At 39.9% G+C, this 14413-nt stretch overlaps 1 pseudogene; it reads right to left on the bottom strand.

Annotated features, from left to right (window-relative positions):
• Positions 1-7167: 7167 nt before the first annotated feature.
• Positions 7168-7338, bottom strand: LOC122817195 (annotated as a pseudogene).
• Between the last annotated feature and the right edge of the window lie 7075 nt (positions 7339-14413).

The raw sequence follows: 14413 nt of genomic DNA, 5'->3' as shown, positions 1-14413 counted from the left end.
AGTCTGAGATGACATTTCTCATAATATTCTCTTTTTCCAAGGTATGGCTATCTTGGAGTTGGTATATATAAGTTCAGGGGGTTGTGAGGGCTTGCACCTCCTCATGGTGGTGCAGAGGGCTTTCCCCCTGCACAAACAAGCTTAAAGGAGAAGAGCGATTTTCAAAATTCGCTCTTCTCCTGTGTTTTCATTCTTTTTTTCGACTTGTTGACACTCGACATTTAGAGTGGCAACATTTTAATAGGGAGCCGACCATTGCATTCATGTTTCAGTAATACTTTCTTTCCTGAACCTAGTGTCAATAAGTAATTTGTTCCTTGAACATGTAATGACACTTTGTATATCTTTAATGGTCATTTATATCAAACATGCAAAGCAATGGGAAAGAGCAGCTTCCATAATATCAACAACTAAAGTTTAAATCAAATAAACAACTTTATCTTTGTAATGGTGCCTACATGTCTTTATGCTATGAAATGATATAGCATAGCAATCCATCCACATCTTTGCTGGATGCCCTTGTTTCCTCTTGCCTTTTCCACATCTTGTTTACCACATTGTCTTCTGTTTTCCTGTGCATGTACCAAAACCACTGTTATCTGTTCTATCTGACCTTCTCTACAATTGGGGCTACTTGGGCTTATTTTCTGATGTCCTCATTTCTTTGTTGTTCCCACAGTGTGCGTCCTATTAACTGTCTCAGGCACTTCAACTCCATCACCTCTAGCTTCCTCAATTGCTCTGGTTTCAATGCCCAGGTTTCTATACTATACAGCAGTACTGGTCACTCCACTGTTATGTACACCTTACTTTTTAGCTTATTTGCCATTCTTATGTCACACTCTACCCATGACACTCCGTACCAATTGGCTGCAGCCCCTCTGATTCTAGCTTTGACCTCCTCCTTCAGATTTCCCTCCTTCCCAAATACCCCTTTCTGATACAGCTGTTAACCTGTTCCACTATTTTCCATTCTATCTCAATTCCCATCTTCTGATTTTCCCCATTTTTTGCCATTACAACTGTACTCACTTTCATCCTGTGTGCCTTCACTTTGCATTACGTTCTCCATATAATCTGCAGAAGTTCTAGTTCAGAGTCTGCTGTAATGCAACATTGTCTACATATAGAAGCTTTGTTGATTTGCACCCTATGGCTTCTTTACTAATGTCACCCATCATTAGGATGAACAGCAGTGTGCTCAGAGCTGAGTACTGATGCATATCCACTACCACTGGGACCTGTCTGTGAGTCCAAGCACTGTTCATACTTGTGTCATTGGGTCCTTGTACATAGCCTGTCCTGATCCCGCCAATGTTATTGGGCATTCAAACCATCACAGGACTACCCAAGTCAGCTTTTGAGGGACCTTGTTATGTGCTTTCTCTAAGTCTTAGAATGCCCAGTTGGATTCTTTCCACATCTCTAGCTTCTTCTCAACTGTCTGTCTCACAGTAATAATCAAGTCATTTGTGCTGCATCCTAATCTGAATCCAAACTACTCATCTCCCATCTTCTGTTCTACTATGTTGCATATTCACTTATCTATCACTCTCTCCAGGACTTACATGCAAAGGGACAGGAGTTTGATACCAATATACTGTCCACAGTTGTGAATGCCTCCTTTGTTCTTGAACACCAGTACTAGAATGCTCATTATGCAGTCATCTGGGATACTTCTTTCTGTCCATGCTACTATGAGTATTGTCTGGAGCCATTTCTCCTGTAACTCACCCAACTTCTTCAGCATATCTGCGGTATCCTTATCTACACCTGCTTCTTTCCCTGACTTCATTTTACTTAGTGCTGTTCTTAATTCCTCTATGGTGACCTCCACTTCTTTGTTCATTGTAGACTGCATCTGCAGAAGAACAAGTTCTGTAGGGTTTTCTTTATTCAGAAGCTGCTGGAAGTACTCCTTCCATCTGCTTTTGACATTGTTTTCCTATTCAAGCACTGCAAATAATTAGATTTTCTTAACCAAGACAATTAATGCAACCCTATTCAATTAAGCGCTGTCACAAACAATTTGCATCAAGGTCTCTGCTGTAGCAATTTTACAGTTGCAGAACAATGAGAAGAAAAGTACGGTTTTACAAAGTGTTATATTTATGGAGAAAGAAAATTATACAGACACAAATTCAGCTTAATACTCAGGATGTATGTGACATCTGAATATCAAACAAAATAAGTGCCACATTATTTATGACAGTAAAACTGTAAGTTAAAGTAATCTGATTAGTAGTTTGTGAGTGAAAACTAAAGACTGTCTGTCTTAGAATATTTAAATTCCATCCATTCTCAAACCCTTTCTCCCATTTTTGTACATGGGGTTGGGATGTCACTTCAATAGTGACAATCATTTTGAGCCAAGGTTTATACCACCAGGTGGCTAGCCCTGCCATGGTAGTTTATTCATTCCACTCAAGCACACTTATGGCTGATTTAGTGTATCCATTCCCCTTACTGCATGTGGGAGGAAACCAGAAAACCCAGAGGAAATGCACGCAACTACAGGGACGATATACAGACTCCACACAGAAGGCAATCCGGCCAAGACTCAAACCTAAGGACCTCTTGCTGGGAGGTGACAGCACTAACCACTGCATCACTGTGACCACCAATTTAAATGGCCACAATTAAAGATATTGGGTTTTGAAAGCTCACTGGTAGACTTCATAAACACACCTTCTTGATTCAAATGTTGGTATATAGTTCAGGTGGTACTCAATATAGATTCATAGAGTCATAGATTGTTACTAGGCTAACAACCCATGGGAACCTTTCTAAGCCTTGCCAAGTTTTCCTAAAAAAATAATGAAGTCCTGTATCCAAGTAGGAGATTGAAGGCCAGGCACTTAAAAGCTACATCTGTCCATAAGCGACATGGGTGCCAGGTCCAGTGTAAATGTTCTATTCTCCATCCACTGGTCTAGGTTGTGCTTAAATTGGGTTATAGACAAACTCAGTATCACATGGATAGGAAGCTTGTTGCACAGAAGGCAGGCTGTATAAACAGAAAGGGATGAAAGAAAAAATGGTCTGGCACTAAATAAAACGGGGTGATTGTGAATGGGGATGTCTGTTAATATTTACTTTTAAAACTTATATAATACATAAGCACAGTATCTTTTATGTTCATGCAATGCCCCCAATATATCAGGAGTTAAACTTAAGCTGAAGAAAACGTGCATCACAGAGTATCAATGACATTTAAGAGAACTAATTTGGCCTGCTCTGTAACATAGAGGGATAAAGGCTCGACTGCAACCAAGGGAGCCCAAATTTGACTAGTTGATCAAGTCCATGAGAAATCAGTTGGCAATAGGAATAAGATGCATTTTATTGGCTCATACACCCTTGGGGGACAAAATGAAGTTCAAGCTAGAGTAACAGTCTATGGTAGAAACAGATTTGTCTAACTGTGACTCAAAGACTGGTGCATACTTTGTGCATTTGGAGAAAATCAGCACATAGGGCCTGCAGATAGGGTATATAATGATGTCCTGGCACACTGGGCATAATATGGGTCTGTGAGCAGGGTATGAACAAAATAAAAAAGTATGTAAATATATGTGTGTGTGTGTGTGTGTGTGTGTGTGTGTGTGTGTGTGTGTGTGTGTGTGTCTATAGATATATATATATATATATATATATATATATATATATATATATATATATATATATATATATATATATATATATATATATATATATATATATATATGTATGTATATCTATATCTTTATCTATGTAAAACTCCCATCAATATTTCAATATTTTATTTATTTATTTATGTAACATCTGTTTACAGGGCTGATCTGACTGGGCAAAAACTCATTTTCAGCAGAGGTCCATGGAGAAACATTCTAGAGACAGTTAAACAAATTTAGAAATACAAACATATAAAATACAGAAAATATATAGAAATATAAAATACAGAAATACATGTTATGCACAACCAAATCACAAGAAGTTGCTTTCCCAGCTAAATTGGCTAGAACTCCCAAACCTTTTAGTTCTTAACCAACTTACGATGACCCACAAGTTAATCCACCAACCCACAAGCTGTCCTGCTCTCTCTCCAATCTTGTCCAGCCTAGTCATACTCCAGGCTAACTACTCTTATTCTGTCCCTCCCATTTCCACTCTACAATAGTCTAGATCATATTGCCATATTTTCACTCCCCTGATCCACCTCTCAAAAAGGTGTTGGCACCCCTGAGAATACACTGTATCTAAACTTGGATATTGTTTGACTTTGCAATCTTCATACTGTTTCAAGTCACTATATTCATGTGTAACATTCTATGTGAATAATATCTTGTTTTTATTGTACCAACATTTTCCTGCTCTGAAAAAAGGCTTATAACATATTTTTGCATGTTTTAATATTCATATATAAATAGTCACATGTGATTTGTACTGTGATAGATTCCTGTCCCAGAGACTTCCCATGCTTTGGAACAAGAGTCCAATCTACATTAGGCAGAGATCCTCGCTAACACTGTTCAAGAGAAACCTTTATGAGTGGATGGGAAACAGAAAGTTTACACCGGGGATCACTTCAGTGGCTCTGCTGGACAGAGGCACAGGGAACTAATCAAAGGGGGTGGCGAAAGCCAACACATTCTGGCTAGGCTTATAAATGCCTTCGGGCAGAGAGCCTAGTACCTACCTATGAACATATGGAATTGTATTGTACTGTTTATCTGGAGCTCTTCTCCCCAGGCCTCCACTGAAAATGGGCTCCTGACCCAGTCGGACTTTTCCCTGTTAACAAATGTAATAAATAAATAAATAAGTTACACACACAGCATAAAAGGTTACGATGATTAAACTGATTGTGAAGCAAGTTAGTTTTTAGTTAAAGCCAGATAAGAAAACTAACAGTAATTTGAACTGTATGAGAATTTTGTTCAAGAATGTCTGATAGTAGAAATAGGGGAGATAGGAGTTAGTAGAGGAGAGGCCTAAGGGTGGAGGGGGAAGAGATGGGGGGTGAAGGTGAGCTTGAGAAGCTATAAAGAAAAATTATTACAGGTGTGACGGGGAGAACAGGAAAATTTAAAGTAAACAAGTAAGTCACTTATGGTGGACATGGAAAGGTAGAAGAGCAAGTTGAGGATGGTACTACCATAAGCCACCTTGATCTCATGAGCACCCACTACACTTAGTGTTCTCTACATCGTAAGAGGATCCTTGGGGATAGCAGATAGCAGGCCAGAAACAAGAAATTAGTTAATACAGGAAAAGTAAAATACAGGGCATCATATTTGGTAAGCTGAAGATAGTACATAACCTAGAATTAAAATTGTTCCCACAGTAATCATGCCAATTGTACTGCTTACCAGTATAAAAGAAGCCAGAAGAAACAAAACATAACAAAAGCAAGAAACTATAGCAAACTTTTGGGAACTTCTAAAATAGAAATGAAGACTGGAGACCAGTCTAGGGGCCAAACAAACTTTGGATAAAGAAAAGAGGAGTATACAGGTAGATGGAGAAACAACATTTAGGGAAAATCACCCAAACATTAGAAAACATACTAATGCAGTTCAACAGGAAAGCTAAGGAGACAGTGCATGAAAAGAAACAGTATAATTGGATATTTATGATGATGGGAAAAAGGGAAAAATGGCTACAGAGAGACAAATGGACACAGAAGAATGGTGTATAAGAAAGTAACAAGAAGATAAGGACAGAGATGGAAGGAACCTTTAGATAAATAGGTAAAATAAAGACGTTTAAGGCAGGGTCACTGGACTAATCTAAATTACGTTACATAGTTATGGCGGTACACCTTCAGAGAACTTAAAGCAGTCAGTGAGTGTATTTATAGGTATCCTGATTGCATTCCCCAGCCAGTCATTTGGCATCAGCAAAGGTCCACACAGAGGGTATAAGAAAACTATAGACTTCAAACATGATGAAAGTAACAGAGAAAGCCAGGTAGAGGGTATGGAAGGGAAACATTGGTTTTCCACTGTAAAAAAAAAATAAAAAAAATTAAAATAAAATTAAATAAAATATAAAATGTAAGATATGAGCCAACATAGGTTTGTGGGAAACAAGTCCTGCAAGTCCCTTATTAACCTTTTCCATGAGTGAGTTCTGCTCGCACTTGACATGCAAATGAATGAAACTTGCGGTTATCATGTTTAAGGTACAGTAAAATATGTGAAATACAGCAAAATCTGTACTAAGGTGAAGCAAATGTAGTTATTTAAGAATATGTGACCACTATGTGGAGATTCCAGTAAGTCATGAGACATGAAGTATGACATGTATAGTGTACAGAGCTAAACAGGAATCTGCAACTGTTTTTTATTTTAAATGAGGTAATGCAGTGAATCATGAGCACTGTAACACTGCTCTTTTCACAAGGAACACAGAAAATAAAAGAAGAACAATGGCTTTTGGAACTCGTAGCCTCATCCACAATATTTTTTTTTGCCTCTATCTAGTTGTGCTGTTATTAAAAAAAACAAAAGACTGTAGATATTACTGTCTCAATTCTATTTTTATGAAGATTCCTCTGCTAGCAACATACAGCAAAAGCTCCAGACTTAATTGGCTCATCTTGTGGTTAGGAAACCATATCTTTTGTCATTCTTGTCATTATGTCATAGCTACTGTTCATAAAAGTTATTGTTTTTGTTTTTCCCACCGCCAGACTGATGTCAGTGCTCCTTAAAGTTTGTAACCACCCACAACATGACATCAGAAACCCCGAGTGCAAACTTCTTAATGTAAAAACATGTTTTGACTTTGTAAAGTGCTTTGTAAGCAATTTATTTTGTGATTGCACCTTCTCAAAAACCCTCCTGGATAGCAGTTGGGCTTTGTTTTATAATACTACCCCACCTGATGCACACTAGCAAGGGGCACCCAAACCACTCTCAAAACCTAGCACATGGTGATTTTTTTTTCTGAATCGTGGAATAAACATGTTGATGCTTTGTTCATCCACATGAATAGTCATTCGGGAGTTCTGCAATAAAAACACAGGATTGGATACATCAGCAACTCAGTTTTACATCAGCATTTCTTAATACATAATCAGATTGGTCAGAACAAAGATAACTTTGGAGGGATGTAATGCTAGACTGTGACAGTACAGATGAGAAGGGGAAAATATGGAAACTTTCCAAATGAAGTTAAGGTGTAGAGAAGTAAAGCATATAAAATGCATTATAAACTTTACAGATTTAACGGTTTAAAATAGGTAAATTAATGTACTGCAAGTATTTATTTGCGAAATCCAGCCATCAGATTGCCAGCTTTACAGAACATATTTTGCTACACTTGATCATAGCCAAAAGGCCGAGAAGCAATTACAGAGCATATTTTTATTCATTTGCTCTGTTAAGCTAGTTCTATGAATTGTTAGTAACGGGTTCTGTTAAATCCACCAAAGCTTCACTTGGTTTGGTAGGCAATTTACATCTGCTTCACTGTTACAAACTCCAGTTAATATTAAACAATGGTAATTTTAATTCCATTTCACTGACATGCTAAAAATCACAAATAACAAAAAAGTGTTATCACAATGTGTATTACAATATTTTGACTTCTGTAGATAAATAGGTAAATGGACAGACAGATTGATTCAAATATGCACTACAGAAACACAAGTCTACAAATCACACAGTGAACTTTATCAGTATTTTCAAAACCTAGCCGCAAGCATATTCCAATTATCCTAGGATCAAAGAGCAACCTGTACGACCACGAACATAGACTAAATCTATGCAATGTTTGCATCACATAGTTGCTGTATTTTTATTGGAAAAAGTCTATACTATTGTGCTGTATCAGACAATTTAATGTTCATCTGACTTCATATTTATGCAAACATACAGTATTTAAAGTACAGCAATCCTAACTGTTAAACCACACAGATAACGTGCACTTACAGCCTTTCCTATCAAAGGGAAGATGAGAGTCTGAGCTGGTTAAGGGACTCAATTAATATATTTCATAAACAATATGACTGTAAAAGTTCTACATAGAATATCACATACACAGAATTAACTGTTGATAGTCTAACTCATATAACCTTTTAGAATTGTAGCAGAAACCAAGCATCTCCATCTATTTTTCAGGAGGATAATAGATTAGCTTAATCAACAAAATCACTTTTGTAGAAAAAATCCCCCCTCCACCTCCTATGTGGGGATCTGTGCCCCCTGCACCCCCGCTACTTAAATATACCAACTCCAAGATCACACTACTTTGACAAAAATGGTAAATTACCATTAGACAATAAATATTCATGATGTCACAGACAAATCTGCATGGCATGTCAATCATATATTATTTACATGCCACATCACAGACAGTAGGCATGTCAATCACTCTGGCAACGCCCATTTCTGTGGAAAACAAACCGGTGGGGTAGTGTAGTAAAACAAAGCTAGCAGTTGCAAGGAAGGAAAGCAGTCTTCTTTCTTCAGGTAAAATATTGTAACAATACATTTTCGTGATCATTGTTTCTTTTTTTTTCCTTCTTTTTTTTTATTTACTGAGCGACTGTATTTTAAATGCCTTATTTTAAGGTTTATTTGATGAACGCAATCATTATGGATCAGAAAACACTTTCTTATTTTATTAAAATTATGTTGGAGAGCTTGAGCCTTCATAGGCTTTGTTTTATTGTACTGGCTCATTGGCTGTTTTGCGCAGGAATGGGCATGACCAGAGTGATTGACAAGCCTAATGCCTTAGATGTGGTATGCAAATGATGAGTGATTGGCATGCCATGCAGATTATTCCAGTGACATCACACATACATTTATTGTTGATTAGCACATGTGAGTTGTGAGTGTTCCTGCCAACTATGAAGCTCCGAAGTTTCAGCAATTAAGTGATGCAGGCATGTAATATGAGAATAGTTTCATGGCTTTATTAGTTTACAATAATGTATTATTCAGTAGTCCATTAGACGATAAACCACTGAAATTTCCATTATTTACTCTGTCTAATTATAAGGGCCTCATGACAGAGTCTGAGGTGAATTTATGGATATCTACCCACATACAAAGGTTGGTTTTAAAGAGAGTTTGTTATAGAGTGGGAGTTTATTCCTTCGGTAAGGGATTATTTTTTCTGCCAACAGGTTCTGATAACATTACAGTGCAGTTTTAGTGCTTCAACGCAGGAATTGCCAGCAGTCTACCACATTCCTTGCTGATTTTAACTAATAGTACCAATAGCTTTTAATGTTGTTTTAACTTTCAATAGTTCCAGTATATGTAGGTTTAATGTTGCCAAGCCACAGTCTAGAGGGCCCCTAGTACATCTTCTGTTTCCTTTGTCTCCTGTTTTTAAACTTATATCTGCAACATTTCCATCTCTGGCTTCCTCTCATTCACGCTTCAGCTCTGATTTCACAGTTGCTTCCTTTTTAATTGTTTCAGTGCTGTTTCACATTGCTGACCTGACCCTGTCAGTACTGGTTCCAACCAGCTAGACCACTGTGATATAGGTTCATAGGTTCAAAGGTAGGTACTAGGCTATTGGCCCTAGGGCCTATATAAGCCTAGCCAAAAAAAAATGTACCCTGGCTTTCACCACCCAAGAAAATTATTTTCCTGTGCCCCTGTCGAGCAGAGCCACAGAAGTGATCACTGGGGTGAATTTCCCATTTCCCATCCAATCATCAAGATTTTTCTTGAAGAGTGCTAATGAGGAGCTCTGTTTGACATAGATAGATAGTCTGTTCCAGAGTATGGGAAGTCTCTGGGACAGGAATCTATCCCTCCAGCATGTTCTGTTTATTGTGGTGACAAGGTTTAGGTCCCTAGAGCATGTAGCTTGGAGGGATTGGGATTTATTTAAGTGGAGCATGTCCAACAGCTCTGGGTTTGACATAGCTTTGTATGTTAGGCAGAGATCGCCCCTGAGTAGGCGATATGTGATGGAGTAAAGCTGTAGTTTTTTGACACGGTCTGCGTAGGGCATCTGTTTGAGGCCAGTAATCCTCTTTGTGAGGTATTTCAGTGGTCTTTCCAATTGTTGTTGATGTCTTGTGAGGTACATACCAAAAGGGGCGTTGTACTCTATAATGGGTCTAATGAGTGATGAGTAGAGGGGAACAATGGCCTCTTTTTTTCTGGATGAGAATCCTTTTGTGATGAGATGAGCCATGTAGAAGGAATTCCCGACCACTGTGGCGATGTGATTATCAAAGGAGAGACTACTGTCCACCTGTGTCCCAAGGTCTCTTATCACATTTTTGGCATAAGTAGAATACCAGCTATGTGGTAGTTCATGGGTACAGAGCTTTTACCAAAGGGGATGACAATACACTTTTTGGCATTGAGCTTCAGGCCATGGCTTTGACACCAGATATCTGTCTCAGTGAGGCCCTTTTGTAGTTTGCCCACATTGTTAGGAGTTTAGATTATGGCTCCTAGTTTGCAGTCATCTGCAAACTTTGTTAGCCAAAGACCTTCTGTGTTAGCCTGCACTTCAGAGAAGTAGATACCAAACAGGAGAGGACCCAGGACTGAACCCTATGGTACTCCACTTGTCACTGGTCTGAAGTCGGATTTGGAATCCGCTACTTTCACGGTGTGGGTTCTGTCTGTGAGCCAGTTGGCAACCCATCTTGTGACATAGGGATTTATACCTAGTTTAGTGAGCTTATCTATAATTCCAGAGTGGGGGATGGTGTCAAAAGCCTTGGCGAGATCTAGATAAGCTGTGTGAACCATTTTACCCTCATCTATGGCTTTGGTGACTGCTTCAAAGAGGTCAATCAGATTTAGGAGACATGATCTGCCTTTTACAAATCCAAACTGGGTAGGGTCCAGAGTTTGGAGATTACCAATGTCTTTGTTTATGAGTTCCATGATGATACATTCCATGGCCTTGCAGACCAGGCTCATCAGGCTAATGGGGTGGTAGTTCCCAGGGTCCATCGTGGCTCCACCTTTTTGGAGTGGGATAACCATCGCGGTGCACCATTCAGTGGGTAAAAAGCCTGAGGGAAGGCTATGATTGAACATGGTACTTAGGTAGGGTGCCAGTTCATTCTGTAGTTCATGTAGAATGCAGCCTGGGATATTGTCAGGTCCCATGGATGCTGTGTTCTTGGCTTTGGAGAGTGTGCTTTTTACCTGTGCAGCCGTGATTATAGGAACTTTGCATTCTTCCGGTATAGAGATGGGCCCTCTAGGGGGTGAGAGGGGGGTAAAGTTAGCAGTGAACCTATCTGCTAGGATGTTGGCAATATCAGTTGGTTCTGTATATTTAGCACCATTGTGCTGTAACTCAGAGCAGATCTGAGTGTTCCCATTGAGATTCTTGACATAGCTATAGAATGCTTTGTGGTTGTCTTTAGAGTCAGTGACAATTTTGTTTTCATAACTAGCTTTGGAGGATTTTATGAGGGATCTCAGCTTCTTACTGAAGTTGACCAGGGAGTTCCTCCAGTCATGGGATTTTACTCTTTTTTGCAACAGTTTCTTTCTTCTGTTGTAGAGTTTGTTTATGGCAGAGGACCACCAGATTGGCTTCCTTTTTTTGGAGGATAACATCTTGGTTCTATTAGGGACAGCATGATCCATGCACTCGTGTAAGTGCTTATAAAGTGCATTTGTGCAGGATTCAGCAGTCTTACCTCTATTGTCCATCTGCATGGGTGTCGTGAAGTTTGTCACTTCTGTCTTAAGAAGTGTGAAGTTGGCTTTGGAGAAGTTTTTTACGATGGTTTCCCTAATTGGGGGTGGGGGTGGGATGTGGATGTCTAGGCTGATTAACTTGTGGTCGGATCTGACCAACCAGGAATTGACCTCTGGTCTGGAACACCGGTTTCCCATGTTGGTAATGACCAGGTCTAGGATATTGTTGCTCCTGGTGGGGGTGTGAATAAGTTGATCCAAGGCATTGGAATTTATGAATTCTAGAAAACGTTGAGCAAAAGAGTTGGTACATGAGTAGTTTTCCCAGTTAATGGTGGGGTAGTTGAAATCGCCCATTATTAAGGTGTTGGGTTGTACCCTAATGCTTTCCAGTGTATCAAGAAATGAGGAGTGGGAATCCTGGTGCATGGTGGGGGGTCTGTACAAGCTACAATTTGGATTGTGGTCTTGCCCAGACTTAGTTGCACTTGGATAATCTCGGATGCATTATGCTGTGCAACTAGCCTGGAGGTGTGGATATCCTTAATGAATATGGACACGCCTCTGCCTTTAGTGCTTCATTCTGGGTTATGTGGCCGAAAGGTGTGGTATGAATTGAAGCCTGGTAATGCAGGGGTGCTCTCTGGAGCTTTGAACCAGGTCTCTGTCACTGCACAGATGTCAATGTTCTCCATTTTAAGGAGTGCCTCTAGTGAGTGCATTTTGAGGTTTAGACTTCTAGCATTGAGTAGCATTACCCTCATATTTTGCTTGCTTGTACCTGTTACGGTGGTGACTTTGTCATTTGAACTTTGCCTAAAAAAGGCCCTATAGGGATGGCAAGAGCCTTAGCCAGTATCTGAAATCCTAAGGGTGACAGGCGCAGGCCATCTCTGGCAAAGCCTCGTGGTCTGTCGATCATGTCATCCCAGGCAGACAAATACTGGATCCCCTTAGAATGACACCAGAAGCTTAGCCAATTGTTGAAGTCATTCATTTTGTCCTTATACTGTGGTATCATTCTGGGTGATGGCAGGATGCTACTCGGGGTTAGGGTCATACCTGCCTGGGATGTAAGATCGTAGAGCTCCTCCATGTCTCTTTTCATGTAGTCCAGGGAGGTATGTCTCAGGTCATTCACACCAACATGGGCAATGACAGTGTCATATTTGTACTTATTGTGGAGTGACCTGAGTGCATGCCTTATGTGCAGATCCTGGCACCTGGCAGGCAGCTGACAGTAACTTTCTCCTTCCTTAGTCTAGTGAGTGGAACATCAGTGTGCCTGACTATAGAGTCACCTATGACTAAAGTGTTGGGTACTTTGTTATGCCTTATGGGATGTGGTTGAGTGGCACACTGAGATTGTGGGCTATGTGTCATTTGGGTTGTGTTGGGGGGTGGAGTTTGCTTGCGTTTATGCTTTGGATGTCCCTGATGCTTGGGCAGGTTTTTATTGAGAGCCTCCGCGAATGTGTATTTTGTGTTTCTATGTGTGTGTTTTGGTGGTGTAGGTTTTGAGGGACTATGTGATGAGTGTGGTGTGGTGCAAGTGTTTACCTTCTCCTCTTGACTGTATAGTCCAGTCTTGGGTGAAGAGAGCTTTGCTTCCAGTTTGGCTATACAAGTGCATCGCTCACATGTTGTAGTGTTGAGTGGTAGGAGGAGAGGGTTGTCTGTGTACATGAGGCAATTGCTGCATTGCCCCAAGATGCCCTGATTCATCAGGTAGTCAGGAGAAATCACTGGGAGCTGACCCTTAGACATGCCTGGATAGGTGCTTATTTATTAAGTACTAAAAACTGCTTTCCTCTAGACAAGTGAGGAAAGTTGAGTGTTGTAGTAATTTGCAGCTTATGTAGTGCTTACAATGAGTTCTGAACAAGTGCTGAATTCAAAGAAACATATTTGAGTGCTGAAACTAGAAAACTGGCTAGTTTTAAGAAACAAAACTAAGCTAGAAGGCTTCCCTCCAACACAAAAGGGCTTGGGGGCTCAGAAGCCTACAAACAGTCTAGACCACTTAACAGGAAAGTCCGGAAACAAGCTTAAAATTTATTTATTTTTTATTTTGGTTGTCTTTCCCAGATGCTCTCTTTGTACACAGTAGGAGTGCCTACAATCAGAATATGATCTCACTACACTAAGTTGAGTGAGAAAATGAGATGGGCCCAGAAGGAGTATCCAAACACAAATTTACAAGAGGGGCGGGCAGTTTCAAAGCCACTAAGATTAACACCAAAACAGAAACAGGGAGGGTGGGTGGGAAAACTAACTGAAGAACAGAGTCAAAACATCCAATTCAGTTAATATCCATCTCCAGTCTCTATTATAACCCCTCCCCAGCTTCTTTAATTTTCTTTTCTTTCCAAACCCTCCCCCAGACACTCTAATTTTGCCTTCCTTCCTATGGTGCCATCTTTTTCCTCACTGAACCACTCTAATCCTTTCCGTGTACCACTGCTAGAATATCTTTTACCTGTTGCATACTTTTGTCTGTACTTACTTTGCACTCCACTGATTATTTTTCGCTGTTGACCTTGATTCATCTTTTCCTTGGCTCTACCTGCTCCATTTGACCCTACAAGCTCACTCCGCTTGCCAACCCTACCCCCATATCCCACCCACCCCCAATACCCCTACACATATGCTTATGAAGTCATTCCCACCACTTCCACCCTCCAATCCAAACTACCCATCATAACCCAAAAATCTCCTCCCACAGTTCACCCATTATAGTAAGCCTACCTTTCAGAGTTTGCTGCTAAACACAACTTATCCTG

Source organism: Protopterus annectens, chromosome 1.part1, assembly GCF_019279795.1.
Source record: "Protopterus annectens isolate FY-2018-M chromosome 1.part1, PAN1.0, whole genome shotgun sequence".
NCBI classification, from domain to species: domain Eukaryota; kingdom Metazoa; phylum Chordata; order Ceratodontiformes; family Protopteridae; genus Protopterus; species Protopterus annectens.
Note: the sequence above shows the minus strand (reverse complement) of the source record. Positions and strands in the feature narration are given on the sequence as shown.